General features: G+C 44.4%; 1 protein-coding gene across 1 annotated transcript in view; it reads right to left on the reverse strand.

Annotated features, from left to right (window-relative positions):
• LOC114021560 (XK-related protein 6) overlaps positions 1 to 19772 on the reverse strand; it is a 92281-nt gene that overhangs the window by 23448 nt on the left and 49061 nt on the right. The gene's annotated exons all lie outside the window — the stretch shown is intronic.

The raw sequence follows: 19772 nt of genomic DNA on the forward strand, positions 1-19772 counted from the left end.
GTGGAGGTCAGTATCGTTATCTATATTTTACAGGAGAGGAAAGTGAGGCACAGAGAGGTGAACTGACTTGCCCAAGGTCACCCAGCAGGCTAGGGACAGAGCTGGGAACAGAACCTGGGTCTCTTGAGTTGCAGTCTATTTCTTTATCCACCAGGCCACACTGCCTCCCAAAACTTCATTCACATTCCTCTCTCATTTCAGAACCTCCCTTGGTAACCTAGAAGAGCTCTCTTCTCTTGCGGCCAGATAACAGCCCCTTACAAGGGTGATCGGGGGTGCGCATATCAAGCTCCAGAGGGGGCAGGAGGGGTAAGAACAAAGCAAGACTATGGCCCCAACCCACATCAGCTCACAGAATGGGGGGCAGAGTATGTTACATTCAAGGCAGCTCTCCGTGGTTCAACACTCCTAAAGCAGGTCAGTGCCTAATAAGCACGACATGCCCCTCTGAGGGCAACTGTCTCCTATTCTGTGTTTGACAGTGAGGCACTCCTACAGCCCAGAGGGGCAGAACTTCCGCCACTCTGACAAACTAGAAAGGAGGGTTCTCCTTAAGGAGATTTGCCCCATTAAGTTGCTACCGCCTTGTAAACAAACAGTAGAGGTAAAATCACAGGAGTAAATCAGCACCTACATAGTTTTGTGACAGATGCTTTAGGAATTCCTAGACAGACAGACTGGAACACTAAATACCACCCAATTCTAGCATCATTTGTGAGAGAACTATGGAAGAATAATTATTTTCATCTGAGACCTCCAGCTCTTCCACGTTCCATTTTAGATCAGACTTTTTATTCTCTCTAAGGAAAAACATTGCCCATCCACCGCAGACTTTCCCCACCAATTACAGGTACTCATTAGCTATCTCAATTTCCTCCTTGCAAAGACTTTGTCTCTAAAATAAACATGGAAAGAAACTTTCTACTGTCCTCCAAAAAGCAGTAGCTTAACAGTTACAATATTAGGTCCTGTTTCTGCAGAGTGCTGATAACTCCAGCAAAGCAGTAAGAATGTGCTTATGTAGTCCTAGGCTACTTGCATTCTTAAAGTTAAGCATGTGCTTAAGTGCTTTGTTTGAGCAGGATCAGAGTGCTCAGTACCATTAAGGTGTGCGTTCTTAGTTAGCCCCCTCTGCATCAAGAATTATAATTAGTGGGTGCTTGGAATAGTAATTACTTAACTACCACATCCCATTTCCTCTTCTTCAAATGCCCAAAGCAAATCTTGTGTGACAATTCCCATCCGATTAAGGCCATTATGAGGTCACAGATTAGTTTGATCACTGTTTAAAGGCTATGAAATAGTTTAAAATGAGTTCCATGATCAACATTTCCTGAGCTTGTTTTAGTTTCCTGGACATTTCTTTATTTTCTGAGTGCATAGGATTTGCCACTGAATTCTGTTAACTACTTAAAAAGATTCGTAGGCTCTCCTTAGTAAGTTTACCCAGTAAATATTCTATAATCCAGCACTTTGCTTCCCAACACTGTTATTTTCTGAACAACAGCCCCCACTGGTTATTATCAGATTATTTTCTGCATTTCACCGCCACATACATTTTCTCCCACCTCCACCACAACATACTGAGAGGCCCTGCATCACAGCAGCCCCGCTTCAAGCTGAAGAAACTTGGACATTGCTCCCTCTGAAGTCATTCAACACTCTGCACTAATCAGACAAGTGTATCCCTAAAAGCTCAACCCATCTTCTCAGATTTTGTCCTAAAAAAGCCCAAACCCACAAATCAACCTAAGGGCTGGAAACCCTGGCTCCATTCATCAAAGCATTACATCCCTGTGACAAAGTGACTCATCAAGCGGGCACCCCGTTGCCGCTAAGTGCAGAATTGCACAGTTTTTATCCACTGCAGTTCTGCCGCCCAGACTCGCTGTTGGTCCCCTTTGCTTTGCGATGTGGCTCTCCAGCCAGGTCACTTTTAAATCTTGCCCCTTTCGGGGTAATTCAGAGTCCATCCAAAAAGACAGGAAAAACCCAAAGCTTGGTAGCCTCTATGCCAGGCCCTCGGCCTCCATCTGGGGCTCATTGTTCTTGACCTCTCAATCTGGAACCCTTTCTTTCTCCTCGTGGTCCCCTCCATGGAGCTGGCTTTATAGCTTGGGCCAGCTGTAGGGCCTCAGTTCACTGCTCCTGCAGCTGGCTCCTTTCCCCCAGTTAGTCCCTGGGCTCAGCAAGCTAGCCTTCTCTTACTGGTGTCTCCCTCCTAGTAGCTAGTGGGGATGAGTCTGGGCCCCTCTGAACTGGGCTTCTCCCTTTCAAGGCTCCTCCTCCAAGACTGGCATATCTTGCAGGTGCTGCCTGAGCCTCAAGCTGCTTCCTACCTGGTGTGGGGTTTATACGCCCTATCCCAATCCCATGTTCAATTTAGCAGGGGAGAAATAATAAATGCCAGATCCTCAGCTGGTGCAAACTGGCACCACTCCATTAGGAGCCGGACCAGTAGGCATCAGCCTAACACTCCAACAATATCAGGCCAATTTAAATGGGATGAGCCCAAACACTGAAATGTTAATTAACTCCCCGATGATTGCTTTAATAAGAAAGCTTTCAAATTGTTCTGCATTTGTAGAGACACTGTTTACACGTGGGAGCTGGGAATAGAACTGAAGTCACTCAACATTGGCTTACATTAAATATGACAACCTGTGAAATACGTCAAATTTGACATTCCCTGAGATTACCGAAATGGTTATTCGCTAGCTACTTACAAGCCAGTGTTGCTTGCTCACCCCTCCTCCTCCAACTCTCTCTTCAAGACCCCACTTCTGCTTCCACACCTCCAAGAAATCAGCCGATACACAGTGGCTAGGCTGAAGGGCAATTTGGAAACTCCGTAGCATTTATGTAACTGCCAAACTAACATATATCTCATTTTTACACAGGCATTCTAAATATTTGATTGCTTCCCCCTTCCCATCACTTGTCATCTTTGATGTACGCCCTTTAATACAGGGAGCACGTCTACCTTTGTTTGGACAGCATCCAACAATGCCCCAACCTTGATCAAAGCTTCTGAGTATTGTTGTAATATAATTAAAGGTAGAGCTGTCAGCAAGACCTATAGTCAATGTTACTTAACACTTGCCGCTAGAAGTCCCTTTTTTGAGTACTTATAACTTTGCCAAATGAGCCATTTGGGCTGAACTTTTCCATGCATGCTCTCTGCCTCAAGCAGAAATTGTTTTTGAAAATTTCAGCAAAATTGGTTCAGCCACTTCTAAGAATTAGGCTAGGGAGAAACAGGCCGATTTGCTGATGCCAATTCCCCCCAATCCCCAGCCTGTTCTTCGAACAGCTCTAACACTTCCAGGATTTGGAGCTGGAACTTTATATTTCGCAGGGCCTTAGTCTAGGGGGCAGAGATGCCATATGCCGCCCCCCGATGGAAATCCAACCACATTTGACTGAGTTGCAAGCCTCTGAAAATTGCCATTTGTACATGCTCAGTAGAGCTTGTTACAGGCTTGGCGCTAAAATCCCCAACTATTTCATCTGCACCAGGCACCACAGAACTCGCTGACATGCCAACCATGTGGATGATGTTCCCAGGCACAGAGCTAGAACTCTGATGCAGCAGCAGCTGACAGCAGCCAACTTTGGCCTAGGGGAAGGGGTTACATTTTCCCATATACATACCCTATATACTGTATATACATATATACACTATGAGCTGTAGCTCACGAAAGCTTATGCTCAAATAAATTGGTTAGTATCTAAGGTGCCACAAGTACTCCTTTTCTTTTGCGAATACAGACTAACACGGCTGCTACTCTGAAACCTCTCTCTCTCTCTCTCTATATATGTATGTATTCCCATATACTAATTAGTGTCCACTACAGGACACCTATAGCTTTTGTGAGGACAGATGTTTTGCAATTCTTTGCTAGAGCCACAATATAATTACAGTCTAAATTATATGTTCTTTTTGGAACTGAGAATGTTATTACATGTCCATATAGCACCTAGTACAATGAGGCCCCGATCTTAGTGGGTATTTTTGTAAGTCAAATAAATATTATAATACAGCTTGACAAAGAACATAAGAATGGCCCTATTGGGTCAGACCAAGGGTCCATCTAGCCCAGTATCCTGTATTTCAACAGTGGCCAGTGCCAGGTGCCCCAGAGGGAATGAACAGAACAGGTCATCATCAAGTGATCCATCCCCTGTCACTCATTCCCAGCTTCTGGATATCAAAAGAAGGAGGCAAGAAAATAGGGCCCCACACTAGATTTAAGTTGGTTAGGTATGTACTGTAGAAGAACACTATAAAGTGGCAGGAAGAGGGAATTCTTGCAGCAGCAGCAGACTGGGAAACAAGAGGAGATCTGCAAACGAGGCTGTTTTCTCTCAGCAGCCACCTCTCTAACTGCTTACTGGGGCTGAAGCAAAGCAGACAGACACAGCAAGAGAAAGCTGACTAGCAAAGCAGTCCCTTCAAAGAGTTGAAATGGTACAGTTCTTAGAGGATCTGATGCTTTCCAACACAGGTGGGTTACAGGGATTCTTAGCAGATCCATTATCAGGAAACAGCAAAGAAAGCAGAAAAAGCATCTGGCTGTCTGTGGAAACAAACCTTGGTTCATGAGTGACAATACACTGTTGTAGTGGGCAAATGATTCCAAGAAGAGATACATATTTAAACAATCTTCACCCAATATTTAGAGGGCTTTTCCTTTAAGCTAAAATAAAAAAAATGAGTTTACTGTTTAGCCAGATGGGATATCTGACTGGTCTAAGCATCTGGTTGGAAATGCCTTGTCTATCTGGAACCGCATCTTTGAAGCCTGATGATATAATTGGGCCATGGGTGTGGCCAAAATATACAGGGCTCAATTTTCCTCCGGGTCTGAGCTCTGCTCAACACTTGATGGGCGGGGCAACCGCACAGTTCCCTGGTCCTTCACCAGCACGCTCCCAGCATCAGTCAGATCAGACGTGGGACTGATCGAACTTATCCCACTAACACAAGGTTTACCACATCTGCACCCTGCCGTCTCACTCCCCCTGGAGCATCCCCTACACCGTGGGGAGCAGAAGCAGTCGGTGCAGGAGCTGACTATGAGGATTTATGTCTGGGGGACTTCCTGCCCGCCAGGAGAATTTCCTGCTGACCAGCTACAGCCAGATCCATCCCCTCTGTGCTGTCTGAGTGGTGCAAAGAAGATATAATGTAATGGAGAATCTGGCCCTTAGAGCACAAGTCAAGAGTGGGGTGGCAAAGTGGCTCAAAGCTCTCCTTTGCACTGCACTGATTCTGGTGCGGATCTCTGCATGCTATTCTTCCTGTGCAGCGTTAGACTGTCCCAAGAGATGCTCTAACTTACATCATCTTTGACCAGCCTTCTGGCAGAGCAAAGCCATGCCCTGATTTCTTTAGACAAAATTCTCTCTGTATGTTGCTCAGTGTGCGGTATGCCTGGCTTCAAATCAAAGGTGGCTGCACTTGAGTAGCGGCATGTGTATAGTATTTGCGGAGTGCTTTAAGATGCTAACTATGGATTCCACAATTCCAGGTGTGTTAATATATTCACATCACACTTCAACCCACAAATTCCACCAGAAAAGTCCGTGTTGGCTGAAACTTGTGCTGCCTCAGTAAAGCAGGCAGTGGATATTGTCCATTATCACAGATCTCAGTTCGTCTACAATTTTTCGTACCCCGTATGCTGCAATGTCTAAACACAGGGGGCATACCAGAGCCTGCCCTGGGGGAGACAGGGACAGAGTTTCAGTCTCTCTCACACATGCACACTTCCTGACTTGTGTGCGCTGACACTGGACGTATAATGCTGTTTTATATTTGTGTGTTTGGATACGGGCATTTAAGACTAATACCATGCATATCCTTGGTCCTTCATGTTTCTGCTTAATGAGGGGTAGGAAGGCAGGTGAAGAATCCTGGTGCTACTTTTGACCATATCCTTCTATGGGAAGTCATCTGTCGGATCAGATCTTTGCAATACCATTTACAAAGGCTTTACCACTATTTAGCCTGGGCAACCCTGCAAGAGCAACACAGTGGACCACCAGGCTTGAATTTTTTAACTCTCTTTTAATGAGCCTTCGCCATTAATTGCAGCTTGTTCTAGAGAATGCAGCACCTTTGCTCACTGCCACGAGCACCTCTGAGCATATTATGCTTGCCCTGGGTTCTTAATGTTGGCTACCTATAAAGCTTTAAATAATAGATTGACTATAACTTAGACCTGCTGGTTTTTCAAGTGTGCTTAACTGTATTAGAGAGGCCTCACCTTATTGTAACCCACCAACATTTTAGGTATCTGTTATTAACACTTTAGATTGGCAGCCATATGTACCATTGCTACAGGAGGTCCTAGAGTGCGGGACTCACACCCATAAAATTTGCCTCAAGTTCATCTCCCCCCCTCTTAAAAAATTCCTCAATTTGTTTTCTCCCCCAGAATTTTTGCTTATGACTGACTACTAGAAAGTCATTTCTGCACTCCTGCTATTCCCCTTTCCTGTTTCAAAGACCCTCAGATTTGTTCTAGTGTTAGTGAATGTGGGTTTTGCTAATATTTGAGCTTGTCTTTAGAAGTGCGGTTGTACTGCACTCTGAGGGCCTTCACAGGAGGGGCGAACAGAGCACTCTAGAAATAAAAGCATGATTCTCTTTCAGTGAAGAGCCCTTTTCCCCTGCCTTCCAGCAACAGCAAGCCTCTCATTCATTTGGTTTTTGACAATACCCTCTTTCCTCTGTAGAGCTACAAAAGGCACCACCTGAAACCAGCTCTTAAAAAACAAAACTGTCAGTGCTTCTGAAGACTAAACAGCACGCTGGCAGGAGTGGGAGGAGGAGCCTGCCTCGGAGGCAAACTCCTGCTAGGACACACTTATCCACAGCAAGTGCTAAAAATGGATCCAGGTTAGCAAACCAGAGAATAGGCATTTTGCTATGTGGCAAAAGGGTAGAACTGCATGAAATCAGGCAACAGTGCACCCTGTCTCACTGAAGAGCTGACTGCAAGGGAGGCATGTGGGTATTCCTATAGTGAATGGTTAGGAGCAGGAGAAGAGCTCATGCTACATGCCACAAACTTTTGGGGGGTCCCTAACAGTTATAGGACAATCCTTTGGATCAATAGCAAACCTGTTAACCAATGGGTAGGCCTGCCCGCCCCGCAATCCATTGGCAACTGAGACAACAAGCACCCCTTCTTGTAGCAGAGCTCTCTAGCCCCAAAGGAAATCTTAACTGTAACAGTGCTAGCAGGTGCCATAACAACTCGTTCCAATTGTTAAAACTGTTTGACGGTAGTGTGCGGCGATAGAGAATGTCAGAACAGCACAGGGTAATGATGCATAACTACAACAGAGCTGTAACGTGTCAGAATGGGAAGCTAGTCTGCGAAAGCATATGCTGCATTCATTTTGTTTCAGAGCAGGGAGAATTGTGTGTTTACCATTTATGTTACCTCAAAGACTTTTTTTTTTTAAATTAATTTTACTTTTTAAACAGTTACTGGAATGGGTTTGGTGATAGTTCTGTGACCTTCATAGAATCATAGAATATCAGGGTTGGAAGGGACCTCAGGAGGTCATCTAGTCCAACCCCCTGCTCAAAGCAGGACCAATCCCCAATTAAATCATCCCAGCCAGGGCTTTGTCAAACCTGACCTTAAAAACTTCCAAGGAAGGAGATTCCACCACCACCCTCGGTAACCCATTCCAGTGCTTCACCACCCTCCTAGTGAAAACGTTTTTCCTAATATCCAACCTAAACCTCCCCCGCTGCAACCTGAGACCATTGCTCCTTGTTCTGTCATCTGCTACCACTGAGAACAGTCTAGATCCAGCCTCTTTGGAACCCCCTTTCAGGTAGCTGAAAGCAGCTATCAAATCCCCCCCTCAGTCTTCTCTTCTGCATATTAAACAATCCCAGTTCCCTCAGTCTCTCCTCATAAGTCATGTGTTCCAGTCCCCTAATCATTTTTGTTGCCCTCCGCTGGACTCGCTCCAATTTTTCCACATCCTTCTTGTAGTGTGGGGCCCAAAACTGGACACAGTACTCCAGATGAGGCCTCACCAATGTCGAATAGAGGGGAACGATCACCTCCCTCGATCTGCTGGCAATGCCCCTACTTATACATCCCAAAATGCCATTGGCCTTCTTGGCTATAAGGGCACACTGTTGACTCATATCCAGCTTCTCGTCCACTGTAACCCCTAAGTCCTTTTCTGCAGAACTGATGCCGAGCCATTCGGTCCCTAGTCTGTAGCAGTGCATGGGATTCTTCCGTCCTAAGTGCAGGACTCTGCACTTGTCCTTGTTGAACCTCATCAGATTTCTTTTGGCCCAATCCTCTAATTTGTCTAGGGCCCTCTGTATCCTATCCCTACCCTCCAGCGTATTTACCTCTCCTCCCAGTTTAGTGTCATCTGCAAACTTGCGGAGCGTGCAATCCACATCATCCTCCACATCATTAATGAAGATATTGAACAAAACCGGCCCGAAGACCGACCCTTGGGGCACTCCACTTGATACCGGCTGCCAACTAGACATGGAGCCATTGATCACTACCCGTTGAGCCCGACAATCTAGCCAGCTTTCTAGCCACCTTATAGTCCATTCATCCAGCCCATACTTCTTTAACTTGCTGGCAAGAATACTGTGGGAGACCGTGTCAAAAGCTTTACTAAAGTCAAGGAACAACACATCCATTGCTTTCCCTTCATCCACAGAGCCAGTTATCTCGCCATAGAAGGCAATTAGATTAGTCAGGCATGACTTGCCCTTGGTGAATCCATGCTGACTGTTCCTGATCACTTTCCTCTCATGTAAGTGCTTCAGAATTGATTCCTTGAGGACCTGCTTCATGTTTTTTTCAGGGACTGAGGTGAGACTGATTGGCCTGTAGTTCCCAGGATCCTCCTCCTTCCCTTTTTTAAAGATGGGCACTACATTAGCCTTTTTCCAGACCTCCGGGACTTCCCCCGATTGTCATGAGTTTTGAAAGATAATGGCCAATGGCTCTGCAATCACATCCGCCAACTCCTTTAACACTCTCAGATGCAGCGCATCCGGCCCCATGGACTCGTGGTTGTCCAGCTTTTCTAAATAGTCCCGAACCACCTTTTTCTCCACAGAGGGCTGGTCACCCCCTCCCAATGCTGTGCTGCCCAGTGCAGTAGTCTGGGAGCTGACCTTGTTCGTGAAGACAGAGGCAAAAAAAGCATTGAGTACATTAGCTTTTTCCACATCCTCTGTCACTAGGTTGACTCCCTCATTCAGTAAGGGGCCCACACTTCCCTTGACTTTCTTCTTGTTGCTAACATACCTGAAGAAACCCTTCTTGTTACTCTTAACATCTCTTGCTAGCTGCAACTCCAGGTGGGATTTGGCCTTCCTGATTCCACTCCTGCATGCCCGAGCAATATTTTTATACTCTTCCCTGGTCATTTGTCCAATCTTCCACTTCTTGTAAGCTTCTTTTTTGTGTTTAAGATCAGCAAGGATTTCACTGTGAAGCCAAGCTGGTCGCCTGCCATATTTACTATTCTTTCTACACATCGGGATGGTTTGTCCCTGTAACCTCAATAAGGATTCTTTAAAATACAGCCAGCTCTCCTGGACTCCTTTCCCCCTCACGCTATTCTCCCAGGGGATCCTGCCCATCAGTACCCCGAGGGAGTCAAAGTCTGCTTTTCTGAAGTCCAGAGTCCGTATTCTGCTGCTCTCCTTTCTTCCCTGTGTCAGGATCCTGAACTCGACCATCTCATGGTTACTGCCTCCCAGGTTCCCATCCACTTTTGCTTTCCCTACTAATTCTTCCCGGCTTGTGAGCAGCAGGTCAAGAAGAGCTCTGCCCCTGGTTAGTTCCTCCAGCACTTGCACCAGGCAATTGTCCCCTATACTTTCCAAAAAACTTCCTGGATTGTCTGTGCACCGCTGTATTGCTCTCCCAGCAGACATCAGGTTGATTGAAGTCTCCCATGAGAACCAGGGCCTGCGATCTAGTAAATTCCATGAGTTGCCGGAAGAAAGCCTCGTCCACCTCATCCCCCTGGTCCGGTGGTCTATAGCAGACTCCCACCACGACATCACCCTTGTTGCTCACGCTTCTAAACTTAATCCAGAGACTCTCAGGTTTTTCTGCGGTTTCATACTTGAGCTCTGAGCAGTCATACTGCTCCCTTACATACAATGCAACTCCCCCACCTTTTCTGCCCTGCCTGTCCTTCCTGAACAGTTTATATCCATCCATGACAGTACTCCAGTCATGTGAGTTATCCCACCAAGTCTCTGTTATTCCAATCACACCATAATTCCTTGACTGTGCCAGGATTTCCAGTTCTCCCTGCTTGTTTCCCAGGCTTCTTGCATTTGTGTATAGGCACTTGAGATAACTCACTGATCGTCCCTCTTTCTCAGTGTGAGGCAGGAGCCCTCCCCTCTCACGCGCTCCTGCTCGTGCTTCCTCCCGGTATCCTTCATGTTCTAATTGCCCTAGCATATATTTTACAGACCTCCATATTACCATTTCATAAAACACTATGCTTTACTTGGCTTTATGGGTTGTCTCAGATGAACAATTCAAGAGCTCAGAAAACTAAAATGTCTTTTTAACCTAGAAGCTGACTTCTAACCATCTTCTGTCTCTGCCATTAGAGCAGTTTGCCCTATAATTGGTAAAATACTGAGGTCTGGGGCGGAGAAGTTCTAAAATGCATAACATTCTCTTTGTGAAAATGGGAAAATGTGTTTAACAAAACATGAGGAGTTTTACAACCGTTCACTGCTTTAAAGTTATTCTCTGAAAAGTACTCTCTAAAAATGATGTTTATTGTCTCAATGTCAGTTTATTTTGAATTTTAGTCAGTGCATGAGATTTTGTTTCGATTTACATCTTGCTGAAGACTCAAGAGTGGAAAAGCCATTTCTATTTGAGAGAGAGAAAAAAAAATCCAATAGCTGCCATCCTTGAAATTTCCAAAAGGAGCAGGTTTTAACTCCTATACAATTGAACCAATTTACTTATAACTTTACAGAAAAGCCTGTGCGTTAGGAGTAAGCAGCATAATTTTGGTGACAGAACATGTTTTTTCACCCTTAACTAAGGAATTCAAGTTGCACTTTAACTGAGAAATTCAATGCAGCCTTAACTATGGAGCTGTCAATAATGTGCCTACATTGTTCTCTTGGAACCAACTCAGTATCAATATCACATACTCCTCGGTGAAGAAAGCACGTTATGGGTTCATAAAAGGCAATCTATGTTCATTCTTACAGGCCTCCATAGATGAACAATATATTAGAAAGCTTCTCTGAAAATGAAAGAAAAGCTCTCTTAATCACTATATCCACCTTCTGTCCCAACAATTACTGTAGTCTGTCCTACACGCTCATTCTTTGCTAATTGCCACCCCTTGTAATTCGCAAACACGAAAGGTGATGTCTCCTCATAGTGAGGTCTCATATGACTTAAGCCTTCATTACTTTTACAAAATATTCTATAGTATATTTAGGAGTAAGAATTTGAGCAGGGATCATTCCTTTTAAACTGTCCGTTAAGCCCTGTGCACATTTATAGCACTGCAGAGATAATATATTATAATGCATTTAAATATCAAAAACTAAACCTAAATTATCTCAGTAAAAGAACAGAGTGATGCTTTACCCTTACCTTTTTATTCTCTGTTCACTCTGCAACAGGTCTCCTAGGCATTACTATGCAGTAGGGTACTGAGCAAAATGCTACAGTGTTTGGTTAAAGGTTAGTGCGTCTGATTGTGTCATTCTTCAGTAGATCATAAACTATAGGAAATTCAGTTGTTCAAGAAAGTACAATAAAATGGAGAGTGAGTCTCATTTACACTAAGGCCACTCTGGCAGCTGAAAGGGGCTTTGAATTGGGAATAAATTATATTCACACCCAACATAAGGCCCCTTTATGCAACTACAGCAGCGTAAAGTGGTCACAGGGTAAATAAGAATCAGGCCCTGAGTCTCTAGACATAAAAACTAAAATCAACCAATGGGTCTGATTCGCCACTGCCTTCCACCAGGCGTTGCCGTTACACCTGTGCAGAGTGGACGTGATGCAAAAAACATTTGATAGCAGATGTAAATTACCACACAAGGTGAAGGCAGTGGAGAATCAGGCTCAGAGCTCCTGTCCAAACACTCTCTTTACATCCCTGCTGATATAAAATCCTCCTCCCCACCGTGCTTTCAGCTGCAGTGCTTTCGGATTCACCCAGACCACAGAGCAATGCTTAAGCAGAGTCCCTCTGTGTGAATGGCTGCTAAAATGTGTGAAACAAGCAGCCGTCTCACGCTACGCGGGGATCTTATTTCCTAATTTAAGTGTCTTCATTAACAGTGAACACTGCCGTTTTGATCTCGGCTGCATTATGAATTGTATAAAAGTGTCTGCTGAACAATAACTCATTTTTGCTGACCAGTGTCAACACTGAACAATCGATCCCTCGCTAATGATATGTCCTTCTCGCAATAAGCCATCTCAGGCAGAAGTCTGGAACAAGGGGTGGCCTCACAACAAAGAGCAACTGGCAGCGTAGCGGGAGGGAAATCAAGTTCCAGGACAGAGACCCGGCCCCCAGTCCTAGAAGTGCTAGCTCAACCAAACCCACGGACCTGAGCTGCTTTGAGGGCACCCTGCTTTTTCATGCCTCCTTCCTTGGTTAAAAACAGTTACTGAAACAAGACGTACATGTATGGCTCATAAATACACACCATCCTGACAGCAGCACTTCACATTCAATTCACCATGTGATATATTAACACTGGGATGTCTCCCTTCTGTCTGGGTCAGGTCACCTTCTCATATCTTACTTTAGAAATGACAACCACACGCGAGTGTCTGCTTCATAAAACATTCCTACAAACTGGAAATCCTATTTCTCATCCCTCTGTGAAAACTTCTGAACTTTCCAGTTCACGACAAACATCCCAGAATGCATACTCTGATACCAGTCCTATCAGGGATGTCACCGTGATGCATTCTGGGATGATTTTAGCACACCAGAAAAGACCAGCGGATTTTAAGAGAGAAGAGGAGCGTGAATTGAAAAATTCTTGGTTAAAGTACATTAATGTGCTGAAAGTGTGTGTGGGGGGGGGCATTCAGCACATATTTCTGGATTTAAATCAAAGTTTAAGTCTGCGCTTTGCCTATAAATTAGCAAACACCACCACAGAGCACATTTCCCCCAGTGTCCTTAGTAAGAGTCTTCTATTAATTTTGCTTGCCTAGAAATGCCTTCTTCTCACCCAGGGTGTGGAAGATTGTTTTGAGCTATTTCTGTCTAGGTCTATGTGGAGGATACGGTTATCTGGTCTGGATTCAGTAAAATCTATCACTGGTTGGGGGAGAGGGGAACTGAGTGCTTTTAGTAGAAATGCAGACCTGGAAGGTTCCTCCCTTATTTTGATGTAGCTAGATTGATACAACTGACAAAGGTCGTGCTACTTATGAGAGAAGGCACTGCTACAATATCTCATGATAATAAATACATTCAAATATGGCTAATGTCGCTTCGTCTTGGGAAAAGAAACATGGATCACACCATGATCCATACAGCCCTATTTGACCTCTGGTAGACGTCAATGTGTGATGCTTCAAAAGTGGGCAAAATCTCCTCAACCCCATTCTATGTCATGCACATAGGCACTTGGACAGTGTTGTACATGGGAGGGAATATTCATTTCTAACCCCTGCAAGCGATCAGCTAATACCCTTTACAAGGAGTTCTAACTAACATTAGATTAGCATGGAGAACTGCAAACGTTAGTGGTCATAAAAATTCTAAACTCCCTTTCAAAGCTCAATCACACTCTTTGACTTGACCACCTCGTGCAGAGGTGAATTCGATAGGTTAACTCTACTGTGTGTGAAATAATTGGAGGCTTGTAATTCTTGGAAATAAGATTACAGTTTTCCTTCTATTTCCAGCAATAAACATCAAAAAATATGATACAGACCTCTTAGAAACCTACAAATGTTTTTGCTGCACTGTTTTAGCACCCACAACTGATCACCTCAGAAATCACTAATCTAGAGTTTAAAGATTTACTCCAAGCTCCTACCTTGTATGGTCATTAAATGAAATTTTTCACAAAAGAAGCCAGATAGGCCAAGCCTCTTATCTCCTGTAAAGAAGGTTTTCAATCCAATTTACCATCTAGCATATGTCTGTTTTCAGATGACACAGAAACACTGCACCCTAATTCTGTACATTTACATGGGGCCTAGGTTGACATACTAATGCATGAATACTAATGCAAGAGATGTTAAGAGTAACAAGAAGGGTTTCTTCAGGTAGGTTGGCAACAAGAAGAAGGTCAAGGAAAGTGTGCGCCCCTTACTGAATGAGGGAGGCAACCTAGTAACAGAGGATGTGGAAAAAGCTAATGTACTCAATGCTTTTTTTGCCTCTGTCTTCACGAACAAGGTCAGCTCCCAGACTGCTGCGCTGGGCAGCACAGCATGGGGAGGAGGTGACCAGCCCTCTGTGGAGAAAGAAGTGGTTTGGGACTATTTAGAAAAGCTGGACACGCACAAGTCCATGGGGCCGGATGCATTGCATCCGAGAGTGCTAAAGGAGTTGGCGGATGTGATTGCAGAGCCATTGGCCATTGTCTTTCAAAACTCATGGTGATCTGGGGAAGTCCCGGAGGACTGGAAAAAGGCTAATGTAGTGCCCATCTTTAAAAAAGGGAAGGAGGAGGATCCTGGGAACTACAGGCCAATCAGCCTCACCTCAGTCCCTGGAAAAATCATGGAGCAGGTCCTCAAGGAATCAATTCTGAAGCACTTAGAGGAGAGGAAAGTGATCAGGAACAGTCAGCATGGATTCACCAACGGCAAGTCATGACTGACTAATCTAACTGCCTTCTATGATGAGATAACTGGTTCTGTGGATGAAGGGAAAGCAGTGGACGTGGTGTTCCTTGACTTTAGCAAAGCTTTTGACACTGTCTCCCACAGTATTCTTGCCAGCAAGTTAAAGAAGTACGGGCTGGATGAATGGACTATAAGGTGGGTAGAAAATTGGCTAGATTGTTGGGCTCAACGGATAGTGATCAATGGCTCCATGTCTAGTTGGCAGCCGGTATCAAGTGGAGTGCCCCAAGGGTCGGTCTTCGGGCCGGTTTTGTTCAATATCTTTTGTTCAATATCTCCTGCACTTAGGACGGAAGAATCCAATGCACTGCTACAGACTAGGGACTGAATGGCTCGGCATCAGTTCTGCAGAAAAGGACCTAGGGGTTACAGTGGACGAGAAGCTGGATATGAGTCAACAGTGTGCCCTTGTAGCCAAGAAAGCTAATGGCATTTTGGGATGTATAAGTCGGGGCATTGCCAGCAGACCGAGGGACGTGATCGTTCCCCTCTGTTCGACATTGGTGAGGCCTCATCTGGAGTACTGTGTCCAGTTTTGGGCCCCACACTACAAGAAGGATGTGGAAAAATTGGAGCGAGTCCAGCGGAGGGCAACAAAAATGATTAGGGGACTGGAACACATGACTTATGAGGAGAAGCTGAGGGAACTGGGATTGTTTAATATGCAGAAGAGAAGACTGAGGGGGGGATTTGATAGCTGCTTTCAACTACCTGAAAGGGAGTTCCAAAGAGGCTGGATCTAGACTATTCTCAGTGGTAGAAGATGACAGGACAAGGAGTAATGGTCTCAAGTTGCAGTGGGGGAGATTTAGGTTGGATATTAGGAAAAACTTTTTCACTAGGAGGGTGGTGAGACACTGGAATGCGTTACCTAGGGAGGTGGTGGAATCTCCTTCCTTAGAAGTTTTTAAGGTCAGGCTTGACAAAGCCCTGGCTGGGATGATTTAATTGGGGATCGGTCCTGCTTTGAGCAGGGGGTTGGACTAGATGACCTCCTGAGGTCCTTCCCAACCCTGATATTCTATGATTCTATGAATTCCAAAACCCACTGGCATAAATGTTAGCAACTCTTACCCTGATGTCTTCTCTAAGGAAAAACAATTGCTTTAAATCCCTTCAGAAGTAGCTGCCCAGATAAAAAATAAAAACTGGACAAACTGAGCAGCAGTGACCAACCTGTGGCTCCAGAGCCCCATGCGGCTCTTCAAAAGTTAATATTCGGCTCCTTGTATAGGCACCGACTCCGGGGCTGGAGCTGCAAGCGCCAACTTTCCAAAGTGCCAGTGGGTGCCCACTGCTCAAGCCCCTGGCTCTGCCCCCACTCCACGCCTTCCAGCCCCCTCCCGAGTCTGCCGTGCCCTCGCTCCTCCTGCACAGAGCCTCCTGTATGCCACGTAACGGCTGATCGGGAGGTGTGAGGGGAGAGGGAAGCGCTGATTGGTGGAGATGCCGTTGGGCGGGAGGCACTGGGAGCCAGGATCGGGGGAGCGGATGTGGGACTGCTGACTTATTACTGTGGCTCTTTGGCACAATGGAAAATTCTGGCTCCTTCTCAGGCTCAGGTTGGCCACCCCGGAGCTAGAGTATTTCTGAAGAGTACAGACAACTGCACCTAGGTCAGAGACTTGAAAGCTGCACTTATCCTATCTTTTTCTTCATAAACTATTTGCTTATTTTGTTGCAACCGCTCCACTGCAAACAAATCATGCTGAGCAGAACTTTTGGTTATAATTGCCTTAAATTATTGCTACACTCAACCGTCATTTATCTAAATGAGATGGGGGGTCTTGGATATACAGGAAGACCTTTCAGTGTAATTGATGCATTTTTCTGTGACATTAACATGTTTCACATAAATGAGTAAATGCAAATACTAAAACTATGCTTGATCTCTGATCTTATTTAGCATCAGAGGTGGTTTTTATGTTAATGTTATGCTGCACAAACGATGAATAGCCATAATGAAGATTTTAATAGGATGGGGGGGCGGGAGGGGGAAAATGATTCAAGGACTCAAACCTTCTTAGACCCAGAAATAGCCCCCTCTATTGATCCTTCTTTATATCTCACCCTATCAAATGTCACAACGTGCAGCATGGCAGAGACTAATTTGCCATATCAAAATAGACCAGTGCGCCATCTAGGTGAGTCCCTTCCCTTTGGCAGCTGCCAAAATTCTTCAGAGGAAGATGCAAAGGGAACTAGTCCTTAAAGCCACTCCTTCAGCCCCTCCTCAACAAAAACGATGCTTATTAAAAAATTAGAACCTGGTAACAGCTACAAAGAGGACTATGGGGATTGCTGCTATTTAATTACTTGTATTTTAATAGCAAGCTAACAAACAAAAACCCTTTTTACCAATTTAGAACCATCAAGTCATGCAGAGAACAGGGCAATGCAACCACATGTTCATATTACTACTACCCTAGCTCTCCTCCTCTTCCTTCCTATGGTTTGCTACATTGACTTATTGTGTCTGAAATTACATTTTTAACTCCTTGGGGCAGGGGCCATGCAACCCTCTAATGCAGATACTGCATTGGCACAGTTTATTTTGGCGTGTTACCAAATTAAGATACACTGGTGTAAACCCTGCTTTGTGCCAGTGCAGCGTGTCTACATTAGGAATTAGATCCAGTGTAACTACATTGGTGTAGTTGCACTGGTGCTCATTTCCTTAACGCAGACGGGGCCTATGTTATTTGTTTATTTTACAGTTTAAATATGTCCCTTCTTTCAGGAACTGTGGGATGAGTCTCCAGACCTTAGTTCAACTGACATGTGTCATTCAACATTAACTTGGATGCATGGCAAAACTGCAGACAACCTATACCCCAAACAGAGTGGCTCATGTAGACCCATTGGTCTATATGCCAGTAGTGCTCCACTGGTTCATTTCTCTGGCACAGAGAAGGCTTGAAAGGTTGGGTGACTGAAACCAGAGAGAGAGAGATGCATTTTCTTTTACAGTGTAATTTCACAGACTATGCCTATCCATAATAGTTCTCCCCCCATTTAAGACTAGTTACGATTTCAGGCCATTTATTTTACGTTAATGGGATTTTTCTCACTATTTTTGATAAATGTTGTTTTATACAGTCCTTGAGCTCTTACACTGTTTGGGTAAATTCATACAGTATCTCATGGAAGTGGTAAAGGACCTCTAAGGAGAGCTAACAGGTTAAACACAGATGGACGGGTAAGGTGTGCTTAAGACAATGCTGAGGACCATGGTCAGGAGCTGAACTTAAGAAGCTTAAAGTAACATGGGATTTTTCCCCCTAGTATATCCTTGGAACAGAAAGAAAATAACTTCAAATCTACTGGTCCTCTGCAGCCACTGATACCGTTGAAAAGTTCAGAAGAGGAATGTTCTGTGAGTGCAGAACTATGAGGAGTTTGTTTTCAGAAACAGAGTAGGGATCAAAGCACATAAAACTCTGAAAAGCAGAATTCAGTTGTCAGCCCTACTGATCTCTTCTACTGAAACCTTTTTCTTTAGGCCTATAGCATTTAGGCTGCATTTACAGAAACTTTTGTTCTTGCCATTTACCTAGTAACAGTGGAAGCACTGCTCTAACGGGGATCTAGACTGCATGTTCATAAAATCATCCTTCCTCTACCTGAGTACTTGCACGGTTATCATTGGTTGAGCTTCATCTGTACTAGACCAGTGGAGAGAGAATTACTGCAGACAAGGCCTAAATGGAATATATTTTGCCAGATAAAACACGACCTATCTAGCGACACTAAATCCTACGAACCCTAACCCTGCTATTAGCTTCTTCCAAGAAAGATAACAGAGATTCAGAATACTGAGAAACAGAAACTCCCTCTGCAGCAGGTTCATTTAAAAGGAACAATGGACTGTTCAGTCTAGGTGAGAAACTTTGTTGTCTTCTCGGGGTGAGGTCAAGTTCCCAAACCTGTAGCAATGAATAAAAGACATACAAACTCCACCACTATTTTTCACTGTGTATATTCTAAACAACTAAAAATCAATAACCATAGTAATTATATGTTTCTGTATACAAACATTTTGTTCTCATCTGGATGGAAATTATAGCTGTCAGGGAACAGTAGGTGGTATATTATTGTACCCCAACTAGTTGGCCTGAATAGTAATAAGGCTGTATGTCTCTGTAGCAAAGCAATGGAAACCACAATAAGAATGCAATCTACTGACTTAGAATGCAGCTCTGGCCAGAACTTAATGCTGTGTAAATTACATTTGCCTCAGCAATCAAATCTCCTTTTCATTACCTCACTGTTACCAGACTTTTGAAATAATTGACACGATCACTTGTAATGGTTAGGAGAGTTTGGTTTTAAAAGCAGCCAGTCCTGCCCTCTTTCTTTTTGAGTACTTAAATTTGTCTCATACATAGGAATCGAAACGCCTTTCCATTTGAAACGGTGCACTGAAATCCTTACTATTATACATAAAATCAAACCAGTTTAAAATCCCAAATTACTGAGAATATAGATAAGTATGTCTGAAATGTACAAAACAACAACTGAAAAAAATCAGTTTCCTGCTTACTTACCAGCCAAGATCAGAGTTCAGGATTATATTTCTTCTGCTACAGAAGATATCATCAACACCGTCATGGTTACAGGGCTAGCTGCTCCTGTCTCCTTTCCCATCTCTCTGAGCACACTCCCTCACGTGTTAGGCTGAGTGCCTTTACTTCTCCTGGGGTGAAAGTCTGAAATTCACACATACTAAGCCCTACCCTGTGCATCTACCGTTCTCACCCTGCAGGAGGTCTGCCGGAGCTCTGCCACCTGTAGTTCTTCCCTTCAGGACTCTCTGACCAGTGGTATCCAGGGATCACACAGCCTTCGTAAACTAAGGTTTCA

This window comes from Chelonia mydas, chromosome 3, assembly GCF_015237465.2.
Source record: "Chelonia mydas isolate rCheMyd1 chromosome 3, rCheMyd1.pri.v2, whole genome shotgun sequence".
Lineage (NCBI taxonomy): Eukaryota > Metazoa > Chordata > Testudines > Cheloniidae > Chelonia > Chelonia mydas.